Source organism: Macaca fascicularis, chromosome 12 (genome assembly GCF_037993035.2).
Source record: "Macaca fascicularis isolate 582-1 chromosome 12, T2T-MFA8v1.1".
Taxonomy (NCBI): domain Eukaryota; kingdom Metazoa; phylum Chordata; class Mammalia; order Primates; family Cercopithecidae; genus Macaca; species Macaca fascicularis.
This window is the reverse complement of record NC_088386.1, coordinates 72,322,278-72,344,958: the sequence shown is the minus strand read 5'-3', so window position 1 is coordinate 72,344,958 and position 22,681 is coordinate 72,322,278. Positions and strand designations below refer to the sequence as shown.

The 22,681-nt window shown below is 39.9% G+C and overlaps 1 long non-coding RNA gene across 8 annotated transcripts in view; it reads right to left on the bottom strand.

Moving 5' to 3' along the window:
- Positions 1-22,681, bottom strand: part of LOC102135057 (uncharacterized) — a 180,481-nt gene that overhangs the window by 18,225 nt on the left and 139,575 nt on the right. For 4 of the 8 annotated variants that reach the window (XR_010579940.2, XR_010579941.2, XR_010579938.2 and 1 more), the window contains 2 exons: positions 8,760-8,902; positions 5,060-5,177 (listed from right to left, as the gene is read on the bottom strand). This is a non-coding gene — a long non-coding RNA (uncharacterized lncRNA). Of the gene's footprint in view, positions 1-5,059; positions 5,178-6,003; positions 6,173-8,759; positions 8,903-9,894; positions 10,082-22,681 lie in introns of those variants that run through there. The other 4 variants (XR_012421265.1, XR_012421263.1, XR_012421260.1 and 1 more) reach the window with 4 other exon arrangements.

Here is a 22,681-nt window from a genome sequence, read left to right as displayed (position 1 = left end):
TCTAGATCCTTGAGGAATTGCTACACTGTTTTCCACAATGGTTGAACTAGTTTACAGTCCCACCAACAGTGTAAAAGTGTTCCTATTTCTCCACATCCTCTCCAGCACCTGTTGTTTCCTGATTTTTTTAATGATTGCCATTCTAACTGGTGTGAGATGGTATCTCATTGTGGTTTTGATTTGCATTTCTCTGATGGTGAGTGATGATGAGCACTTTTTCATGTGTCTGTTGGCGAATCAGCCATATTTCTAAGAGGTGGGTTCCTGTTGATGGAAAATAGTTTTTAGAGATGCAATCAGGGTTCTGGAGGTGCTCATTTCTAGTAGTAGTAGGTTGGCCATTGTTTCTAGGCCTTTCCAGTGGAAAGAACTCAAAAATGTATGCTTTTAAACCATAAAACACATTATGAATTAGTATTGCTACTCACATTTATTTTCAGGACTACAGCATTTTTACCTCATTGATCTTACAGTTGTATCTACTCTCACCCAAGCTGAAAATTCCAGTTCTCAATGACACCAACATATGCATATTCTTGCTTTACCCCACACTACATACACGACAGTTTCAGAATACTAATACCAGTACTACTATAACAACATGATTCCTGAATCAGTAGATGCAAACAAAACCAGTTAGAAGATATAATGGAATAGAAGACCGTGTGTCTGATAGCTAAAAACAAAATACCTCAGTGTAAACTTAACAAGAAATGTTCAAAATCAGTATTAGGAAAATTATTAAACACTCATAAAGGTACAAAATTAGATTTAAACAATTGGAAAGGTAAATGATAGTCACACAGAAAGTATCATAAATATCTTAGGTATTTCTATGCTTATTTAAATATTTAATGTAATCCCTGTGAAAATCTCATCACATTTTTCCTAGAGCTAGATAAATTGATTATATAGTTCGTTTGGAAGAATAAACATGCAAGAATAGCTAGAAAATGCCTCAAAAGAAGAGCAATGGTATTGTAATAAAACACAACCTCTAAAATTAAAATAGTTTGGTGTTAATGAATAAGCATAAGAATGGAAAAAATAGAAAATTCAAAGGCATACCTAGTTGCATATGAATAATATATGATAAAAGTGGTATCTCTTATTAGTAAGTAAAGGATGGAACTTTTAATAAATGGTGTTAGGGTAGCTGGGTAGCTGTGTGCAAAGACATAAAATTGAAGCCACTCCTTTTTACTACATATGTACTACATAACAGGACAATTTTTTTTTTTTCTTTTTTTGAGACGGAGTCTTGCTCTTTCGTTCAGGCTGGAGTGCAGTGGTGCGATCTTGGCTCACTGCGAGCTCCGCCTCCCGGGTTCATGCCATTCTCCTGCCTTAGCCTCCCAAGTAGCTGGGACTACAGATACCCACCACCACGCCCAGCTAATTTTTTTGTATTTTTTTTTAGTAGAGATGGGGTTTCACTGTGTTAGCCAGGATGGTCTCGATCTCCTGACATTGTGATCCACCCGCCTCAGCCTCCCAAAGTGCTGGGATTACAGGTGTGAGCCACTGCACCTGGCCAATAACAGGAAAAATTCTAAGTGGATGAGAAATTTATGTGTAAAAGGTAAAACATCTAAAATATTGGAGGGAAAAAGCCCTGGGTGAATTAATCTATAACCAGGATTGGAGATGACTCTCTAGATTACACTTGAAAATCCAAAAGTAAAAAGTAAAAGAACTGCCACTTGTGACTACATGAAAACAAATGCTTGACATTTGATCCGTGTGAGTTATCTTAAGCCCATTTTGCAGATGAGAAAAACAGATTCAGAGACATTTTAGTATGTTGCCCAAGTTTATACAGTTAGTAAATGGCAGAGATGGAATCTGAACATGTGGCAATTGTAACTCATTGCACACTGAGCCACCTAAATTTTTGTTCACATTAAGTACACAGAAAAAGAAAATAAACATTTTCCAGACTCTACTCACAATGGGCAAAATAATCATTTGTTGTTGTCATTGTTGTTGTTTGAGAGAGTCTCGCTGGGTCACCTAGGCTGCAGATGAGTGGTGTGATCATAGTTCGCTGTAACCTCAAACTTCTGGGCTCATGCAATCTTCCTGCCTCAGCCTCTGGAGTAGCCAAGACCACAGGCATGGGTCACCACACCTGGCCAATTTTAAAATTTTTAGTAGAGGTGGGGTTTTGCTATATTGCTCAGGCTGGTCTCGAACTCCTGACCTCAAGAGATGCCCTGCCTCCACCTCCCAAAGTGCTGGGATTATAGGCATGAGCCACTGGACCCAGGCTAAAATCTTATTAATATTGCCAGGCAAGGTCCCATCCATTCAATTTAGACTTAATGTAAAAGAAGAATTACAGAAGAGCTTTAAAAGGCATGAGACTCTGGGGAGAAAGGAAGACTTTGGTCTATTTTGAAGACAAAACTAAAATGTAGTATGATATAACATGTGAATTTATACCTCTTAATTTTTATTCTCTTGGTCAGAAACTCTTTGTGATATCACACCTGCACCCGCATCTAATTCTTGCTCAGAAACACCATATCAACCCTAAGAATCCGGTTTTAAGTACATGAAAGTTGAAAGATTATTCAGATCTTTTAATTTATTATCAGCAAAGACAATGGCTTGGCCAAGTCATTTTAATAGGAACAGTTCAACTGGTTGCTGGGCTCCTAAAGGCAGGAGGTGCCAAGTGACTGAAGGCTTCACTTCTCAGGGGGCGTCTGGTGTTCGCACAAACTAAGCAATTAGTTACAACATTTACTTCCTGCTTTTCCCATCATCTAATTTGTTCATGTTTTAATTCTTCAATCCATTGCAAGGTATCTCACGGCTAGGCAACAAATACTGAATTTCTCTTTCTGTTCCCTCAAGAAAACTTGGAAAGCCGATTATGCTTTCTCTCCATTAGGGGCATGGTTAATTATTGGCTTGTGAAAGCAATGCAATCCATTCATTGATTTTGCAGAGATTAATTAAGCACCCACTAATGTGCCAGACATTGTTCTTGGTGTTAGAGATACAGGGAGGACAAGGCAGACAAGTTTTTGCTCTTGAGGATCTTACATTTCATAGGAGGAGACAGAGGAAAGAAACAACCGCAAAGCCAGGTAATATCACAGAGTGATTTGTTCAGTAAATAAAACATTAAACACAGTGATGTGATAGGGGCTGGGGCAGGGAACTTCCTTAGCTACAATGATCAGAAAAGTCCCTGACTAAAGTTCAGGCCACATGAAGACCCAGGGGGATTGATGACCAGGCAGAAGGAACAAGTGCAAAGGCCTAGAGGCAGGAATGCACTTGGGGTGTAAGAGGAAGAGAAAAAGCACAGTAGTTGGAGGACAGCAAACTATACTGAAATATAACTGACCTCCAAGTATTTGAGGATTTGCCCGTTTGTTTGTTAGTTTGTTCATTTATACTCTGCCTTGTTCCAAAAAGGATTTATAATAGCCCTTTGAATGTTGCTGTTCCTTACAGTGCCTATAGATTTGAGAAAAATAAAAGCGAGTTCTCTAGCAGGTAAAGTCTAAACAATATCTAAGATGGAGCATTAGGACAATCCATGCAAGATGCTTACTTTTTCTTTTGAAGACTCACACACCTTGAAATGTTATTTAAGAAATTATTTCTAAAGAAAATGGTTGCACTGAATTTCAAATCAGCAGACTCATTCTCTAATTAATCATGGCACATGCTATTTACAAAACTCCTGTTAAAAACAAATTTCTTTTGTACACATTACAAAGAAATGTTACATAAAATTAAGCACCAAGTAATGACTTTAATTTGCGATTAGTTAATAATACACAGATGATCACGCGGCTGTAAAGGAAGCCGCTTGGGACATTAACAGATATGCTGGCACAGAGGAATTGGAAACAGGCAGACTGTGAGGCATTGGGCTCAGCTCTGGGTGGAGAATAAAGAGGGCTCAAGAATCGATGGATATTTGATGCTTTGACTTTCAGTAAGAGGCAGAAGCCTGATGAAGCCTTTGCTCAGAGAAGTCTGACTGACCTTTAGGGTTTTTCAAATGGTTTGTAAGTTATTTTTTACTTCTTGTCCAGCAAAAAGGCTTTACAAAACTTAATGACATTTTTATTTAGCTGAGATTTACTGAATGACCTTGGCTCAGAAGTACTTTTTGGCTTTGCAAGAAGCTATAATTGTCCCAAGTTCTGTAAGCCACTTTAACTCAGCTGATTTCTTGGTACTTAGTGATCCCAAGCTAAGGGACTCAGACTTTATATTTTGGGAAATGAAAATAAAATAGAGTAAAGCTCTAATATTTGAAGGAAACCAATACTGTATCGCTCTGAAAGTCTGCAGGCTACATAAGTTATCATATAAACAGACACAAAAAAGAAAATGTTTGATCCCACATTGTAGTGAATGGGTGGGAAAACCAATGGCCTCATGGCTTTGTGATTAAAGTTGGTTTAAACCTCAAGAAATGAAGAAGAGTGGTTAGGAGACTGAAAATGGTTTGCCTTTCTCTTATGGAGAAACTTTTCTGATATTTTCTCAATTCTATTTCCTCTCATCCAAAAGCCAGAGTGAGGCAGGGAAAAGGGTGAGCACAATGAGAGAGTCCTGGTGCCCAGCCCTGGGAGAGGACCTCAGTGCCCCAAGACGTAGAGACTCCCGCAGGGCATTCAGGGCTCCCCTAGCTCACAGTGTCTCTTATTTTTCATTTCATGTGTTCACACGCCTCCTTTGTTTTGTAGATGAAATGGTTATCAAAGAACTGTAGACTCCATGGTGACATTTTAGCTTCTTAAACAGGTGACAAACATCCCTGGCATATCTCTAGGTTGGAGATTAAATCAGTGCCATCATTACTCCTCTCAGGCATCTATGGCTGGTCTCTGTTTCCCATGGAAGCTGAGTTAAGTCATTCCTCCCATGGAACTGGATGGGAATGAGGAAGTCTGTAAACTTAATCCACAATAAAGTCTCACTGTCGTCCTTATTAGGCTTTTCAATACAATAATACACTCACTGAAAGAGGCACACACACCATTACCAGACTAATGATGAGCTGAAGATAAAAAAAAAAACTTACCGAAGCTTCCGAATGGGATTAATCAACAACTCCAAGGCAATATCATGCTGTGCTTATGTTTTCTGCAAATATTGACATTGAAGAATTAAACACGTGGCTAAAAAGGATATCTTTGTCCCTGTGAAAGAAAGTTTCTATGTTACTATTTCAGATCAAAGAGAATGCAGAACAATAGAAGCAAGAAGGATCCCAAATATAGTGTTGCAACTCTCCTCACCTGCAGGAAGGGACGAGCGCGCTGTATATGTGTCTTTGCTGTTTTTGTTTGTTTAACCTCTATTCCGTCACCAGCAATAAGAGTAATAATTACATCACACACACACATATTCTCTCTATAGATACAAACAAATATACCCATACACATATATATTAATACATACACACAATTTAAGCTGGAAGAAGAGTGATAGCAAAGGACCTCTGTTTTTTCCTTTTTTTTTTTTAAATTTGGAAAGCTATTACAGACTTCTCAGAAACATTTTGGTACAACAGGGAAGTCTGAACACAGGAGATTTGCAAATGGGGCAACAGTGAAAGTAAGTTCAGGCGATTCAAACAGCATGGAATACAAGGCAGAGAAAGCAGGAATGATTTCTTGAAAGACAAGGCAGAATTGATTCTGGAAACCAGAGATCCCTCACTAAGTCGTGACTGTTTCAAACAAAATCAGCTGGGAGCTGACCAAGAAGGCAAGTGGTAATGCTTAGATGTGAAGTATTTGTACACGTGGTCCCACAATATGAGACATGGATGTATGCTTCCACATAAACTTGTCAGAGCAGCCTGTTTCAGGCAAAAATAGCTCCTTTGGTATTTTCTTGACTATATTCCATGACTTGTTTACTGACCATTTAAGTTAGGGCTGGAGCATTGTGATAGATTAGATTATCATTTAGCAAATATTCACTCCCTGCCCACCATCCCCAATTCCCGCCCCTCTGTACCTCCATGGAGGCGGTACCTCTGCTTCATTGACGTGGGGTTTGGCCCTGTGACTTGCTTGGCTCGATAGAATACTAGTAGACTTGATATAAGCAGAGCCTGCAAATGTGCTTATGTAGATGGGCTGGCCCTTCTTCTGCTTCTGCCATGAGAAGAAATGTCCTGGTTAGCCTGGTGGTCCAAAGAGGGTGAAGAAGACATAAGGAGCACATCTGGACCCAATCTGTAGCTTGAAATCAAGCCCAGCTGAACTGAACCTGGATCAGCCAAACCCAAATATGTGAGGGAGAATAGATGATTTTTCTGTTAAGCCATGGAGTTTGAGTGTGGTTTGATGTACAACATTAGCTGTGGCTAACTGATAACAGCAGAACTGCTGAATGAGTAAGCGAAGGAGGCAATGAATGCTGATTGCATCGTGCTTATAAGGCACAGTGAGTAAGCGAATGGCGGAGTCTCCAGCAGGGGTGTACAGAACATGGAAAGTGGGGGCTACCATGTAGAGCACAGTAGCATAAGTCTCTGCTGAGCACAGGTGGAGGGTCAGAATTTGGCTGTTTGCAGAACAACATAGAGTAGTGGCTATTCTGTGTACAACTTTGTATAATCTGATATCCACAAGAGCTCTTGTTTTTGGAGCAAGGAGAGTGTGTTGGTGGTGATGGTAGTGGTTTGTTTTTGTTTGTTGTTTTGCATAGTTTTGAGATGGGGGCATAGCCATGGAGAGTTGAAGCCATGATCTAACTGAACTGCTGAATGAGCAAGTGAAGGAGGCAAGGAATGCTTATTGCATCGTGCATTATAAGGCACAGTGAATAAGCGAATGGAAAGCTTCATTGAGGCAGTATCTTGGTAATATTCTCCTTTCAGTAGGGCTGGGTTGTCTGCTGGGCTAAATGGGCAGTTGAACAGAGACACCCGCCCCACCCTCACCCCCATTCTCCAGAATCATCAAGAAAGTTCTGTGGGTAGCGACAGTGGGAATGAAACTTACCATCTGCAACTGATCCCCTGGACTGGGTAATCACCTGGTAGGTAGAAGGGTAAGGGAGTCTGAGGGAGCTATTTTCAAGAGACATTGTCACCTGGACCCCAACATGGCCACTCTTGTGCATATCAAAGTATGGCACAGAACTAGGGTGAGGATCATTCTTCCCTACTTCTTTGAGGCACCCAGACAGCTCTGGCTCCTTGAAGACTAGCAAGTTAGGGAGATGTCACCAGTGTTACAAACACTTCGTTCTTACCATAGGCACCACCAGCTGGTGCTACAATGAGGTTCCCTCCAACCTGGCATGAGTGGAGGATCCAGGAGAGGAAGGTGGGGGTCTGATTAAGGACCTGACTGGCAGGCATGTGAGGAGACGAGACACTCCTTGGGGACTCCCAGGAATTCACTGGGAGGCCTTGGCAGGGACGTTTGAGCAGGGTGGGACAAAAGAAAGAAATTTGGGATAATAATGCTAATGGGAGCTCGTTTGAATGCACATGCTGATGAGGCCACAGAGACATCCCAGTTGGTTTATGCATGTGTTGAAAGTTAACTGTAGCTGGCTCAATTCCCACTGTCGATACCCACAGAACTTTGATGGTCCTGGAGGATGGGGTGGGGCGGGTGTCTGTCTCTCTCTTCAACTGCACATTTAGCCCAACAGACAGCCCTACTGGAAGGAGAATATCACCAAGATACTGCCTCAGTGAAACTTCCACTGCATCACTTCAGGATGAAAACTCACAGGCTCATAATAATGTTGCCAGTTTACGTTGGTGAGAGTTACCAAAGACATGTAATTGCTCAAGAGAAGTAGATGTATATTAAGAGAGAGAGAAAGGAAGAAGAAAGAAAAGAAGGGGGGGGGGGTAGAGAGAGAGAGAGAAATAGAGAAAAGAAAAATCCCAATTAAAGATGTAAAAACTTTGAGATATACAAAGGTTCTTTTCTAACCACTGATAACACCAGTGCCTCTTTTTCCCCCAGATAATATGATATTTAACAGAAAACATAATACATTTATCATCAATGATGTAGAGATTATACCATTTCAGGAACATAGAGATGGAAACGGTCCCTTAATATTCCATGGCCTTGGTATAAAAAGTGAGTCACATCCACTCACAACTCAGGAAATTTCTTGATCTAAGTACATGCTGCACTGCCCACCCCCGCCGCCAAGATGAGATAATAAATTCCATCTGTTACTCTTTTTAATTTTTTTAAAAAAAGTTTTGGTATCATCTGTAGAGTTTAAAATACCAGTGGTTTTATGATTCCCAAAGCAGTTGGTTGTCTGAAAAAAGTCTCACTGTCCCTGGGAAGTCTTCCCAAGAAAGAGAAGTGAAAGATATTACAATTTTAATGTAATAATTGGTCTATATAAGAGAGAAACAGTGATATTTACAACATTGTGAGTGAAAGCTTGTCATTAGAAATTCTCACAGAAGGAACTTAAACAAGTTAAGGGAAAGATGGACTATTAATGAAGGGAAACACTTATTCTCCAGTCAGTCATTCATTTATTCATGCAGTAAATATTAGTTGCGTGCCTACTCTGATTGAAGCCTTGAGCACTATGTTTGATTCTCCTTTCTCAGCTAAAGATGAGAGAAAAGCTCTATATGACAGCCAATCCTCTCATCAATTTAATCTTTCTATTCTTCCAGTTGGTCCAATGTCAATGGGAAAAACTGATTTCTGGCTATGCAGTTTCTGGGAGCAAAGTCAGATAATAAATATAGTTCGGATCATGAATAGGCCTACCTGGCTCCAGCTTGTTGTGCTGGCTCGACCAGCTCATGAGCTCATTTTCCAGCCCTCCCATGCTTCATACTGGGGAAAATGATCCATGGGCTACCCAAGGTGCATTCCAGTATGTCCAAGGAGCATCCACAAAATCCAGTGTCCTTAAGTAGCAAAGAGAAGTGGAGGAGAAAATCAAAAGATGAGCAGGAAAAGGTAATGTGGTCAGTGGGTCAGTATATCTAGCAGGAATCCTACCATATTTTCAGCTGGGGATCTAAAATAGAATTTTTTTTTCCCACACTACACCTGAAAAAAGCGATTTTCTCTGGGATGCAGAACCCCTGAAGTCTCTGTATTGGTTTCTATGTCTAAATCTCAAATTCCAAACAGGGTTATCATATATGTAGGAGAATAGCTATGTGCATAAGCTCATGGACATTGAATCCCAGCTCTGTCACTCACTAACTCTATGACCCTGGGTAAGGTACTTAACTTCTTTGTATTAACTTTATTTATTCACTCAAGTAACACTAAGATCCTACCATGTGTCCAGGTGCCCTGCTAGGCAGTGAAACAAAAGACACAGGAGCTCTAACCTCAGAACATAACATACTACTGAGAGAGACAGCAAAAAAAAAAAAAAAAAAAAAAAAAAAAAAAAAAAAAAGAATGCAACAAATGAAAAAAGGATTTTTTTTTTTAATGTGTGAAGTGTTATGAAGAAAACAAACAAGGAGCTGAACTGGAGAAAAAGACATTTGCATTAGATAAAATAAGAGGAATCTTTACATAGAAGGATCATAATCTTGGGAATAATAATATGTTTATGTGAAAATTGGAATAATAACACAGTCTTCATTGGATCATGGTGAGGCTTAATTAGATGATGCATGCAACACATTTGATTTAGTGCCTGGAGTATAGGAAATGTTCAACAAATGTTTATTATTATTTTTTCTATCCTAGGCTAGACTTAACACATAGACTTAGTACATAGTACTAACACATGGTTTTGTACAAAGTAGGCATTTAATGTGTGTTGGTGGTGAGTTATGATGACAGTGTGGTGACATGGTGCCACTCCTCCATCCTATCACTATTCATTGTCTCTGGCAGCATCAAAGGGGCTAAAATTGCACTCTTAGGCACATACCTGTGATAGAAAGGGATATATCACCTTCTGGGTCCCCAGAGTGGGTCCTTGCAGGACAATATTATTCCAGGCAGAAATCAAGAAAACCCTGGCACTGATTTGTGTCTCAGTTGCTCACAGTATAAACAGAAGCCACCAGGGCTGTCCACTCAGCACTTCTTCCCAGGCACAGGAAAAAAAAATATTTCTTTTATAAAAGAAAGAGGAAAGAAGGGCATTTTTAGTCTAGTCTGCAGCTCTTTAGAACATAAACTGCTCAGCCCAGGGGAATTGAAATGGATGAAGCATATGCAAAGTCAGATAATGAATGGAGTTTGGGAGGAAAAGATGATAAAAGAAATTGCTTGTTTTTATTTTTCCATCCATAGTGATTGATAGATGAAAAGTGGTCAGTGGTACCAGTCTCACTGATGTTGAACATTTAGGGAAGAGGGCAGCAGTATCTCTGTGATCTCACAATGAATGGAACAGGATTTATTATTTTTAATTTATAAAATAAAATTTCCAATGGATATAAATCATGTGAATTTCTAGGACTACTACTTATTATACATGAGAAGTAAAACTACCACATTTACTGGTCTGCTGGTAGAATTCAGGAGACATACTTCTACCCTTGAGGATGGTATGTTGGTCGAATTATTAATGAGATGAACTACGGAAAGGGGAAAGAACACAGACTGAGGGGTAGACAATGCCTTCTAGTCCTGGGCTGTCACTCACAGATGTGGGCCAGACATTTGTGTTCTCTGGGCTTCCTGATTTTTGTGCCATGCAGTGGTTACAGGTATGTTGTGATCTAATGAAACTCTGGCCCATGAGGCCTGGGATAAATGAAGTCCTGAGCTGATCATCAGTCCAGGATTCCTTGAAAGCAGTCTGAGGGGATTCTGACAGCATGTCCCATAGTACCTTCAGGTGGCAAATACCACAAGCTTATCTGCAACACACAGAGCGCTGGCAGGAAAGTGCTCCTCACTGTCTGTATCAACAGTCTGCTTCAGTGCACGCTGCTACCTTGTGTGGGCAAGAAATCTGCAGAGATGCCAGAGACTTCTTGTTCCAGGGGCCTAAGGAGCTTGCTATGAGGTCCAAGTCTTGATTGAGTGTGGGAGATGAGGAGATAGGACAGGTGAGACTCCAGCAGGGTAGAGTTCAAGGGCTGCCCTTCACCTCTCTCTTCACATATGCTGGACACTTACACCTGTACTTGCAGTAGCAGCGCCCTTTTTATGGAGTCCATACAAACAGCAGGGCAAGAGCTCCAGCACTGCGAGCACATTCTGCATGTTCAAGCGCCTTTCTATTGAAATACTTGGAATGAAAAAAGTTTGACTGAATTTGAAATCCATTCTCATTATCAAAAGAAATTTTAACATTTACATTGGTCAAAGAAAATAAAAAAGAAAAGCTCAGATTCTTTAAAGAAAGGTAATTTCAACTGTTGTAAATTTTTGAATGACTGTAAAAAATGGTGTTAAATTTTTTATCACCTACTTGTGAGAACAAAGTTTCTCATCAATGGTGACTATCAAGAATTTGAAGAGATCATTAAAAAGACTTGATCAGGACTTGCTGGTAGCCATTTCAAACATAAAACTTGGTATAAAACAGTTATGTACATGGAAGCAAGCTCAACTGTCTCATTAAAATTCTTGGAAAAGATTTTATTTTGAGCTTTTGCACACATTCACTATTCAATATCCATTTCTAATGTTCTTTATTTTTATTATAATAAAGTATAAAGAAAATGTGAATGTTTTCACTTTGTTTATATAGATGTCCTGAAGTCCCCCCGCCCCCCCGCCAACTTGTATTAGGCCATTCTTGTGTTGCTATAAAGAAATACCTGAGCCTGGATAATTTATAAAGAAAAGAGGTTTAATTGACTCACAGTTCTGCAGGCTGTACAGGAAGCAAGGCATTGGCATCTGTTTGGCTTCTGGGGAGGCCTCAAGGAGCTTTTACTCATGACAGAAAGCAAAGTGGGAGCAGACATCTCTCATGGCAGAGTGGGAACAAGAGTGAAGTGGGGAGAGGTGCCACACACTTAAACAACCAGATCTTGTAAGTACTCACTATTGCAAGGAGAACACCAAGCCACGAGGGATCTGCCTCCCACTAGGCCCCACCTCCAACACTGGGTATTACATTTCAACATGAGATTTGGAAGGGACGTCTAAACGATATCACCTCTAGTTCATTTCTGTGTGACTGGTGTACAGATATTATGTCATAGTTTGAGTAAATATCAGGACACACACATGTTAATGCTGGTCAAAGAATGCTGGCTTTCTTTGACCCAATCCTACAAGTAACTTGGGCCTCCACTCTCCCACCTGTGAAATGACTGGATTAGATTAAATTATTTCAGTTACTCCAATTTCCAAGTTTCTTTTAACCATCCATGTACTTCTATGCATGTCAAGAATTTACTTCTTATGAAGTTTCATCTTAGTAATTGATCAATGATTTTTTGAATAACTGTAATGCAAAATGGTCTTGCTACAAACCAAAGAAACTTGGTATGCATCACCAGATAGTGGAATCGCATAAACTCTGTGATAAAAGCATTTATTAGCAGGAGAAACTTAGCCAGCACCTTGGCTCCAAAGAACTCAACGTGCTATGTTAATGCTACAAGCCTATTTTTTTTCAAGTTAAAGTCCCTGCAAGCGTTTCTCTTGCTCCTCTAAGTTTGGAAAAACACATCAATTTGAAGGAAGCCATGGCATAGTAGTTCCCTTCCCTTTGCATTCAGAGGGCATTGATGATATGGCCTGTATTCATGTTGATCACTTTTATATTCCAACATACCTGCCCACTGATTTCCAGCCATCTCTTTCCACCTTTGAAAACAATCATCTCAGATACCTTTTAATCAGCTTATTTGGAGTTAGAATCCTACCTTACCTACCTTCTCCTCCCCAGTTCCCTGCCCCTCTATGGGCAAACACAATTTTTTTAAGTAAGCCAGATATATTCAACAGTCAAGAGCAGAACAGAGCTCTGGTGCAGACCTTAAAATCCACATGCTTTAGGAAGAGGTCTGGGAAAGTATATTTCTGAATATCAGAAAATGTGGAAACAGTAAAGCATTCATTTCAAATGAAAAAATTTAAAATAACTGAGTACACATTACCCTATCAGACATGGACAGCTTTGGCATAGACCATTGAATATGTGAGTGCATAACTCCTCAATGCTTGCAGCTACTCCTAAAATTAGAAATATGTGCAGCCCAGAGAAATTTGAGCAGGAGAAAAAGTGTTATGTACTATGATGCCTCAGACTTGCCCTTTGAGAGATGTGGCCAGTCTTTCTAGGAAGATGAGCATCAAAATCTATGTAAAGAAATGATCTAACATTGTCAGCACATTTGTTCCAGGGATTAGCATCAACATCACACAAAATAGGTAATACAGGGTATAAGCAAAAGTTCAGGGTTTGGTCTTCAGGTGAAGGAGATAAAGCAAAAATCAGGAATTAGTAACGACTTAAACAATGAGGTCTCTTGGGTTTCAGCAGGAGCTCAAGTTACATAAATGGACCATTTAGCAAAGATGAAGGACACCATAGAAAACCATAAAATTCAAGAACTGATATTGTAAAATCATAGGAAGAAATCACATTTATTAAGCACCATATGTAGGGCACTGTAATAAGTGCTTTCACACCTTGCAAGCTAAGTATGACCATAGCATCATTCCTCTTTCTAATTGATGAGAAGACTAGGACTAATAAAAATGTTAAGAAATTTGTTACAGGTCATACAGCTGGTAAATGATCAATAGCTGCTAAGCTCAGACTTGGTGTTGACTTTAACCATAAATGTTATGGGTATGTCTATCTCTTGGCTTAATTGAGGGGAAATTCTCCAATATCATAATACCTTCCCTACTGGCTCCATTTAATTCCACAGTTATAGGTAAATTCCTTAAAGTCTTAATGATTTTGTTTTTAAAATTTCTGATCTAAATTCAGTCATCCAAGGTGGGGGGCATCTTAAGTAGCTCCCAGGCATTTAATCAAAAGGGACATGTTGCTTAATGAGCTCTACCAGGAAGCCAAGAGCAAGTCCTACAAGGTTGAGGGGAATCTCCTCTGGGTTCTGGGGCTCGTTAGGGGATCACAACACTATGGCACCTTTTTTCCTACACTTTTTGGCTACATACTCTTTGGTTGACTCTTCATATGACAACTTTGTAATATTTATTACAGAGAGCATAGAATAATAACTCAGTTTTTAACATGATTGTTCAAAGTTTGATAGTTTATTGTTGATAGGTTTAAAAAGCACCTTGAGATTCAAACTTATTACTTAAATTCCCTATCTGTGAATTTCCTCTGTAGTTACGTTCCAAGAACAAAAATGCTCATAGGAGAAAGGGTGTTCCTGCAAGTTAGCCACCTATTTCATTATTTGCTGATGGCCAATTAGATGCAGATACAAGGCATAGATGGAGATTAAAATTCAAGGTCTTTTTCAAGGCTCAGGTGCTGTCTGCAGGAGAAAGCAACTACCCCAGCAAGAAGACAAAGTTGCTAACTCAGCCTGGGGGCATCACTGCCCTTGCCTGTCATGGTCCAGGGGCTGCTGGTTGGCCTGGTGGGCTCAGAAAATCCTCTCCCTCTGCCTACACCTAATGACAGCTCCTTCTGATAGGCCTGCCATGAGCATCCTGACCCATTCTTACCTTCAGTGATAGGAATCTGAACCAGGTACTGCTCATTACTACTTTGACCTAGGCTTCAGAGCACCCTGACTCCCTGGCCCCCTTACTACCCTAGGTCAGACCTGGTGAGGAAGAAGTCAGTGAGAATCTGTAACTGGGAACAGGGAGGTGGAGTGAGTGGCTGACCAGCCAGATTAGAAGGTTGACAGTCTCTCAAAGTTTTGGCCTCAGGCAAAAACTGCCAAGGAATTTACAGATACGGCATTGCCAATAAAAGACTGAAGTGAAAAGTAACTTTTTGAAACCAATAATGACCACATTTTGATCAACCACAGTAAAGACTGAATTATGTTTTCCTCTCTAGAAAAAATTATAAAATTGTTATATAAAGAGACAAAGAGTATAAAGGCAAAGATGAAGGGAAACAAGCATTATAGAACTGCAATTAGGTGCTTAATTACCAAAAACATAATGTTACTTTCCTTTCTGATTTTTTTTTTTAATTCGTGATATTTGTCAGTGTCTTAGTTCATTTACATTGCTATAAAGGAATAATAGAGACTGGGTAATTAAAGAAAAAAGGTTTGTTTGGCTCATGGTTCTGCAGGTTATCCAAGAAGCATGACACCAGCATCTGCTTCTGGTGAGAGCTTCAGGCTGTTCCCACTCATGGTGGAAGAGGAACCAGTTTGTACAGAGATAACAGATGAAGGAAGAAGCACAAGAGATAAAGAGGGGAAGTGCCAGACTCTTTAAAATAAGCAGCTCTTATGAGAACTAATGCAGAGCAAGTACTAACTCGTCACTGCAAAGATTGCACCAACCATTCATGAGGGATCCACCCTATGACCCAAACACCTCTCATGAGGCCCTGCCTCCAACACCGAGGATCAAATGGAGGAGTCAGATAAATTAAACTATAGCAGTGAGTTTTATAACATTTCTGATTTGATGCAATTTCTTTTTGAAATAAAATTCTCCCATGCATACCTACTTTTTAACTCAACTTTTAAAATTATTTTTCTTAAAGAATGACCCACAAGTTTAAGCTTTAGGTCCCATAAACCTGGATCTATCGTTGGGGCCAACCTTGGAACTTCTGCTGTGACATAAAAGGCGATGCCCAGCATCCTCATGTTTTCAGAGATGGAGTCTCTGTCTAGAGGGATGTTAGAAAAAGGTGCCTGGTACAGTTTCAGGGAAAGAACAATAGACTAGAATGGGACTTCAGTTCTATTTCCAGATTCACCTTGTTCTAATTATGTGCCCTTGGGAAGGAGGCTGTAATCCTCAGGGAAATGGGATTCTAAATAAGAGCCTCTGCTCATCTCACAGGGATGTCTTGCATTAGTATTATAATATAAATGTTAAAATCTTTGAAGGCAGGTGACAAAAAGGTAAATGTCATTGCTACCACTCATTGCATATTTTCCCTGGCTAGCAGCAAACTTCAGAGGTTACTGGTAGCATTTACGTGAAGTTTTATCACCTTCACATCTTGTTCCCACACCAACTTTGAGACAAATTGAAAACTGACACGTTCCTTTCTAAATTTCTCCTAAGTGTTGTTGTTGGTAGTGAAGTTCCTTTTTGTTTCTTTTTCTTTATTATACAGGGGGGAAAAATGTGAAAACACTCATTTCTCTCCTTTTCCCATCTTTTTACCCTTCCTCCTCCACATCCTGTGTTGTCCTCCTACCCCCCTCAACAGCCCAATGCCACTGCCCTCTACTTCCTGTCAGAAACTGCCCTCTACTTCTTGTCAGAAACTGCCCTGTACTTCCTGTCAGATACTGACTTCTACTTCCTGTTAAATACTGCCCTCTACTTCCTGTCAGATATTGCCCTGTACTTCCTCTTAGTTATTGAACTGGCCATTGCCCTTGTCCAGCTCCTTCCAGGGTCTTGTGGAAATATCCTGGAATTGGGCTGACATTCCACTCACCTCAACTGATTAAGAGATAATGGAAGATAAACAGAGAGTGGGGCATGTTCAGATTTGAGGAAGGCTCCATAGTGATGAAACCAAAGTCCTTTGTGTACCTCACTGGTCACCCAGTGAGGTCACTTAGGCTCCTCTGGTACTTGAAGAAACTCCTAACCTGTATCCTCTTCCTTGCCACACCCTTACCCCACCCCAAGCTATTTTTGGCTTCTGCTATATGCAGAAAATAAGCAAATAAAAATGGGGAAATAATCTATAAAGTCAATGGCTAATCAGCCACACTTTAATATCCAAGAAAGGAGAATAACACCCTCAAAGGAGTCATCAACCAAAGTGAAGGGCAATGAGTTGGTCCCTTCTGGAAATTTTCTGTATCTCTATAAATTTGTTACTAAAGGTAAATCACCAGTCTGTCTAGCCACATTTGTTAACAATGCATGTAACTCTTAACGGCATCTCAAAAGCATACTTACTCTCAATTTCGCTTCTCATTCGTTTTTATGATGCCAGAGAAATTCAGATTATATAGGCTTTCTTTGTGCTGAGATGGTAATTTTATATCACTGTAGATTAATAGCATTTTTAGTGATATTTGGTATCACTCATTTGTCTCCTATGGTCGTAAAGATATATATTTTTTCTAATTTGGCTTTGCCAACAAATAAAAAATAAGAGTCTTTTTCTGTTGAACGAGCGAAAAAGCCATTCTGATCATGAAGAATTATTCTCTTTTAACATACCCACAATCCACCATCTAATTGTTTTGGTTATTGCAGCAATACAGTTTCTACAAGAATGTGTGTGTGCATGCGTGCATATATACAGTCTGGCCTGCAGAAGATTTTCTCCTTTTTGCTACTTGATCTTTACTTTGAGTTCTCATTACTGAGAACTCTGTTATAGCCTGTTCATCCAGGCACTCCTGTTTAGGAAGATGTAAACTTTCCCTTCCTTTCCCTTCCTCTCCCTTGATCCTAGAGTTTTGCAGATATTTTTACTTTGTGAACATATTGATATTTCTGGAATTCTATTCTGGGAACTGATTCTGCAGTGCTCACAGGAACAAGTACCCATTCCAGGGATGGTTATTATGAAACAGAAAGGCAGTCAGACTTGGTTTAGCTATCAGCTTTTAAGAGCTTCCTCCATCTGCTAAAATGTGCACTGCAAAGTTGCACATAAAATGCTGATTAGTACCTCAGTGCAGATTCATATAATGATCCACTTTCCCTTGGTTTACACCACACTCTCCTAAGTACCTATTCACCTGTTCTATTGGAAAATTTTAATCATCTCTCTGACATTAGCTTGGCAATTTCAGCGGCCACTTCACAATCTTTCAAAGTCTTTCTGCTCCATTTCATTCCTATTTCTTTTCTGCTTGTGTTAATTATTTTTGCAGCCAGCATACGTGTTTGTCAATAATGCATTACATTTTCCATGTGTCAGTTCTTCAGCCCATCAAAGAATCCTGCTTTTACATTCTGAGTCTATTTTCCTCTTTCCCAACTCAGCTCATTTTGCTCTGGGCCTGCCTCTACTCCTCATTCCAAATCCATCAGAAGTTGCATGAAACTTGGTAACTGCAAGGCAGTCCCCAATTTAATTGGGTCTAGTTCTCCACAGAGCATTACCTTTGGGCCTACAGCGGGCTGCAAGTTGTCCAATAGCCTGTACTTCTTTGATAACTGAGGTGCCTTAAATGTCCTCACCTCTGGGATACCCACTTCTGGAATGTGCACAAGACAATTCTCCTGTCTTGAATCAAGGGCCAGGATGTAAGTCCCTCCTCAAGCCCAAGGATCACGTAAATCTGTCCTGACCCCACTAACTTCATTCCCAAACATGATGTCTTTGCTTAATGAAAAAGCCTTCTCTCACTAAAACTCCTAGCACCACTAAAAGAAACTCCTAGCATAGTGGTAGGAACACTCCAAAGCCCTATGAATACTTACACAATTGAATGTGATAAAAACGTTTAGGATCCACAAGCTCCCTGGGTTGTTTTGGAAGTTGTGGAGGGGATGAATGTTGCTCAGTTTTAAAATATCAGTACCGTTCTTCCCTCTGTCCAAGCATAACCTATTCTTGGGAATTTTCTAATGGTTACCACTTCCTTTTTCATGATTAGTGTCAACGTTAGCAACAAGCTGTTATAATTCCAAGACTCTTCTTTTGCAGTTGCTTCTGAGAATCACTGACTAGTTCCCTCTCACAGGCCAAGGAAACACCATTTTAAGAGAAATCTACTTCTCAGAATGAATGCTCCTTTGGTGAAGGGAAGTTTCTTGTTTTGCTTTTGTTTAGAATTCCCTCCAGGGTTACACACATCCTGTTCTAATTCCCTGGCTTCTTGGGGAAACACTCAGGCCATGACAGGAAGAGAAGGGACACAGGCCCCAAGCCCGTGGACAGGGAGATGGCATGAGGTGCCTCTGCATCTGGGCTGCCCATTTTGTTTTCTTGTTGCCCCAAGTTAGTCATTCACGTGCACCGGAATCGTCCGAGTCCCACACACTGACCCTTGGTAAGATTCCATTTCTTACTTCCCTTAACTATGACTGTCATTTGCCAGCTCCTTCTGATATTTTTAACTGCTTGCCATCACTTGGAAGTCCTTCATCTCCATGCTGAAAGAGAGTGCTGGAAATGTCTGGGCAGGGCAAACAGAAATGTGGGAAATGAGAGTGTTAGGAGGAGCAGGAATACAGACTTGGATTGGCAAATAATACTAATGCCAATCCTGCATGCTTAAGGCGTGTAGGTAATCAGAAATTTCTTTCATCGTTAGCCCTTTTCTAATAATCACTACAGATGATAATTTTCTTCTAACTATCCCACAAAGAACATTGCTTTTTAACTGTTGTCCTGCCTACTCTCTAGCAGTCACGCTAATAAGCAAAGGAACTGGCAAAGACCTGCTAAAGGGACAAGAAGAAAGGGAAAATGAAGTCATGATTTATTCATCATTCAGATATTCACCTCATTATTTGATCTACTAATAGAAAATTGAGGCTTTTTCCTCTCTTGTGGGTATCCTATCTTTTTATTTTTAGATCTTCTTGGAAATATCTTCCTGAAACTTGAAGATCCCCTCTAGATATTATTTTCCAGGATGAAAGGCCTCTAGCGGAGTCTTTAATGTGCAATAATGAGGAGATGAAATATTATTGTGTTTCCTCTGGACTCTTATATTTGAACTTGATCCAGGATTGACATTGGGCAGCTCACCTTTCCCACATCATGGTCAGCTTTAAGTCAGGCTAAGAAATTACCTTCCCTGGCCACTCCCTGCTTTGTCCAGTTAAATAAAAATGAATTTTTAATTTTGTTTAGTTAACTAACTCCATGGGCCAAGGTAAGCTAAAGAAAAGTAGATGTATGAGAGGAAACGTTGGCAAATTCTCTGTACTTATTTACAGTACAGGAAAGATCCATAATTAACCATGCTTTGGGAAAATACTTTCTTGGAATGGGTCACAGTGAAGGGTTTGGTTTAAAAAAAAAGTTGAGGGTTGGGGATCCTACATCACATCCTCTGCTACATGTTTTAAAAATTAAGATTTCTGTAATTTTTTTAAGAAATGAAGGTTTCTATAAAATTCATGTAATTTTAACCAGGGATAATCTCACTCAGTTTCCACAGGTATGAAATGGGGATTATAATAGTACCTTTTCTTGGGCTTTCTGGGACTACTTTATATAACATTTAGAAGAGTACCTCTCCAATTATCATGCTGTACACCTTGAATGTATACAATTTTTGTGTCAATTATACCTCAATAAAGCTGGAGGGAAACCCTCATTTCCATAGTAAAAATAAGTACCTAGGCACACAGCTCATATTCTAGTCTATAATTCTATAAATGTTAGCAATTATTATTATTATCAACTAATAAAATTCCCAATTACCCTTATACCATATGACCCATTGGGGGAGAGGACTAATAGTCCATGAATAGTATGGAATCTGCATGAACAGAGTTTTAGAAACTTTTGTTTTCATTGCTGCATTTTAAAATAGATAGCTTTTCTTCTCTGATAAGTAATGTCCAATATTACTTTAAAATGGGAAGACCTGCCTGTAACACCCGTCCTTCGTTCCTGCAAGGCAACAATGAGCTAGAGCTGAAGGGCCTTTTTAGAGGGCGCGTCTCACCAGTTTGCAAAATCCCCCAGCGTCCTCCAAGCAGCCACTTGGCTCATTTACGCATCTGCATTTCCGTCTCCTGTCTTATGCTCAACCAAGTATTTTTATAGAGGCTCATCTCTCTTGTTTTACACGAACAATGAGACAAGAGGTTAGGCAATACTATCTATATTTTACAGTTGAGAAAATTAATAAAAGGTTAGAGGAATTTTATAATGGTGCACAGTGAGTCACTTGGGACAGGGACTAAAATCCAGACCACTCTCATCTCCAATATTGTGCTGCTTCCCAAACCATGTGAACAAACTCCTTCCTCAAATTTCATTAGAAATGATTTGTCCTCTGTCAATTGCATCCGGTGTTCTTTGCTATGATTTTAAGCAGCAGGACAACATGATGCGCCAGTTTTAAATAGCAAGTTAAAATGTGACCTAAGGTGTTTGAGGCAGCGTCCTCTCCACTCTACTAATAATCAGGGCAGTTTCTAATTATTTGCATGGAAGTTGGCTCCCAAGATAATTCAGTGTCCGTGTGGCTCCATTTCACCTCTACTTATTTCCATTACCTTGCATATTAGCTATGTCAAGTTGATGGGCCTGCTGTTCCCCAGGGTGGCTATTATAAATACTGGTGCTACAGTGAAATGCTTCCAGTCTTCTGGAACCTCGTTTGAACTAAGCAAGTTCTCCATAATGATCATTAATGATGTATTGCTTGCATAAAAATGTTGGATATTAATCTTTTGTTTACTTTCTTTATGCCACCAGACTTTTAAAATGTTCTTTGTAATGTGAGTTAACTGATGACCAGGAGTAGCTTCTCCATTGGGGACTGGATGACTTTTTATAGCTGACAATTTACTATGGCAGGTAAAGGAGCTATCTTAGACCCCTGCCTGAAAAATCCACTTCTCTTGGCAGATATGGCTGCCTAGAGCTCTTGTAGCTAAAATAGCATTAATGCCTATGTACAAAACCTCATCTGAGTCTCTTTTTCAAGTCTGCAAAGACTGCTGCCTAAGTGTCATAAATTTGGAACGGGAGCATGTTTCATGCCAAGAATTTCCTGCAAGGTGACTAGGATGAGTCTAGTCACCAACCCTTGAAGGAGGGGCATCGTGGGTGCTGGATAAATTATGTTCCTTTCTCACAGGACCTAGATTTGGTCCATGCTGATGAGTGTGAGAGTTCATCTCTGGTCTGGATCCTTCCACAAATTCCCTTCTGCTGAGACCCAGATTTCAAGTGCTAGATTAAATCTAAGAGAATCCTCTAAGGCTTAAGATAAGCTTTTCTTCCAATTTTGAATTGGATTGGGAGAAATGCCTGCAGTTTGGTTTAGTTTGCCCTTATATCATGGGACTGGACTAGAAATAGATGTGCATATGTACAGGAAATGATGATACTCTCTGTGGTACAACATCACTGAGCTTGAGCTCAAGAACATGATAGACCTGGATTTGAATCCCTGCTTGCCACCTACTAGCTATGAAAGTTTAGGAAGGTTTCTTAAACTCTCTTTAAGATTTAGTTTTCTGGCCAGGCATGATGGCTCAGGCTTGTAATCCCAGGACTTTGGGAGGTCAATGCCAGCAGATCACTTGAGGTCAGGAGTTCGAGACCAGCCTAGCCAACATGGTGAAACCCCATTTCCATCAGAACTACAAAAATTAGCTGGATGCCTGTAATCCCAGCTACTTGGGAAGCTGAGGCAGGAGAATTGCTTGAACCCAGGAGGCAGAGGTTGGCAGTGAGCCAAGATTGTGTCACTGCACTCCAGCCTGGGCGACAGAGTGAGACTCTGTGTTGGAAAAAAAAAAAAAAAAAAAAGATTTAGTTTTCTGTTTGTTTCATAGGAATGCTAACAGTAGTCACTTCATAGGATTGTTGTAAGGATTAAATGACAAGATATATATAAAACATTAAGCCCACAGTACAGTACAAAGCAAGTGCTCAGTACAAAGTACAAAGGTGTAATATTTATTTTATTATTATTATCATTTGAACCCACATAGGT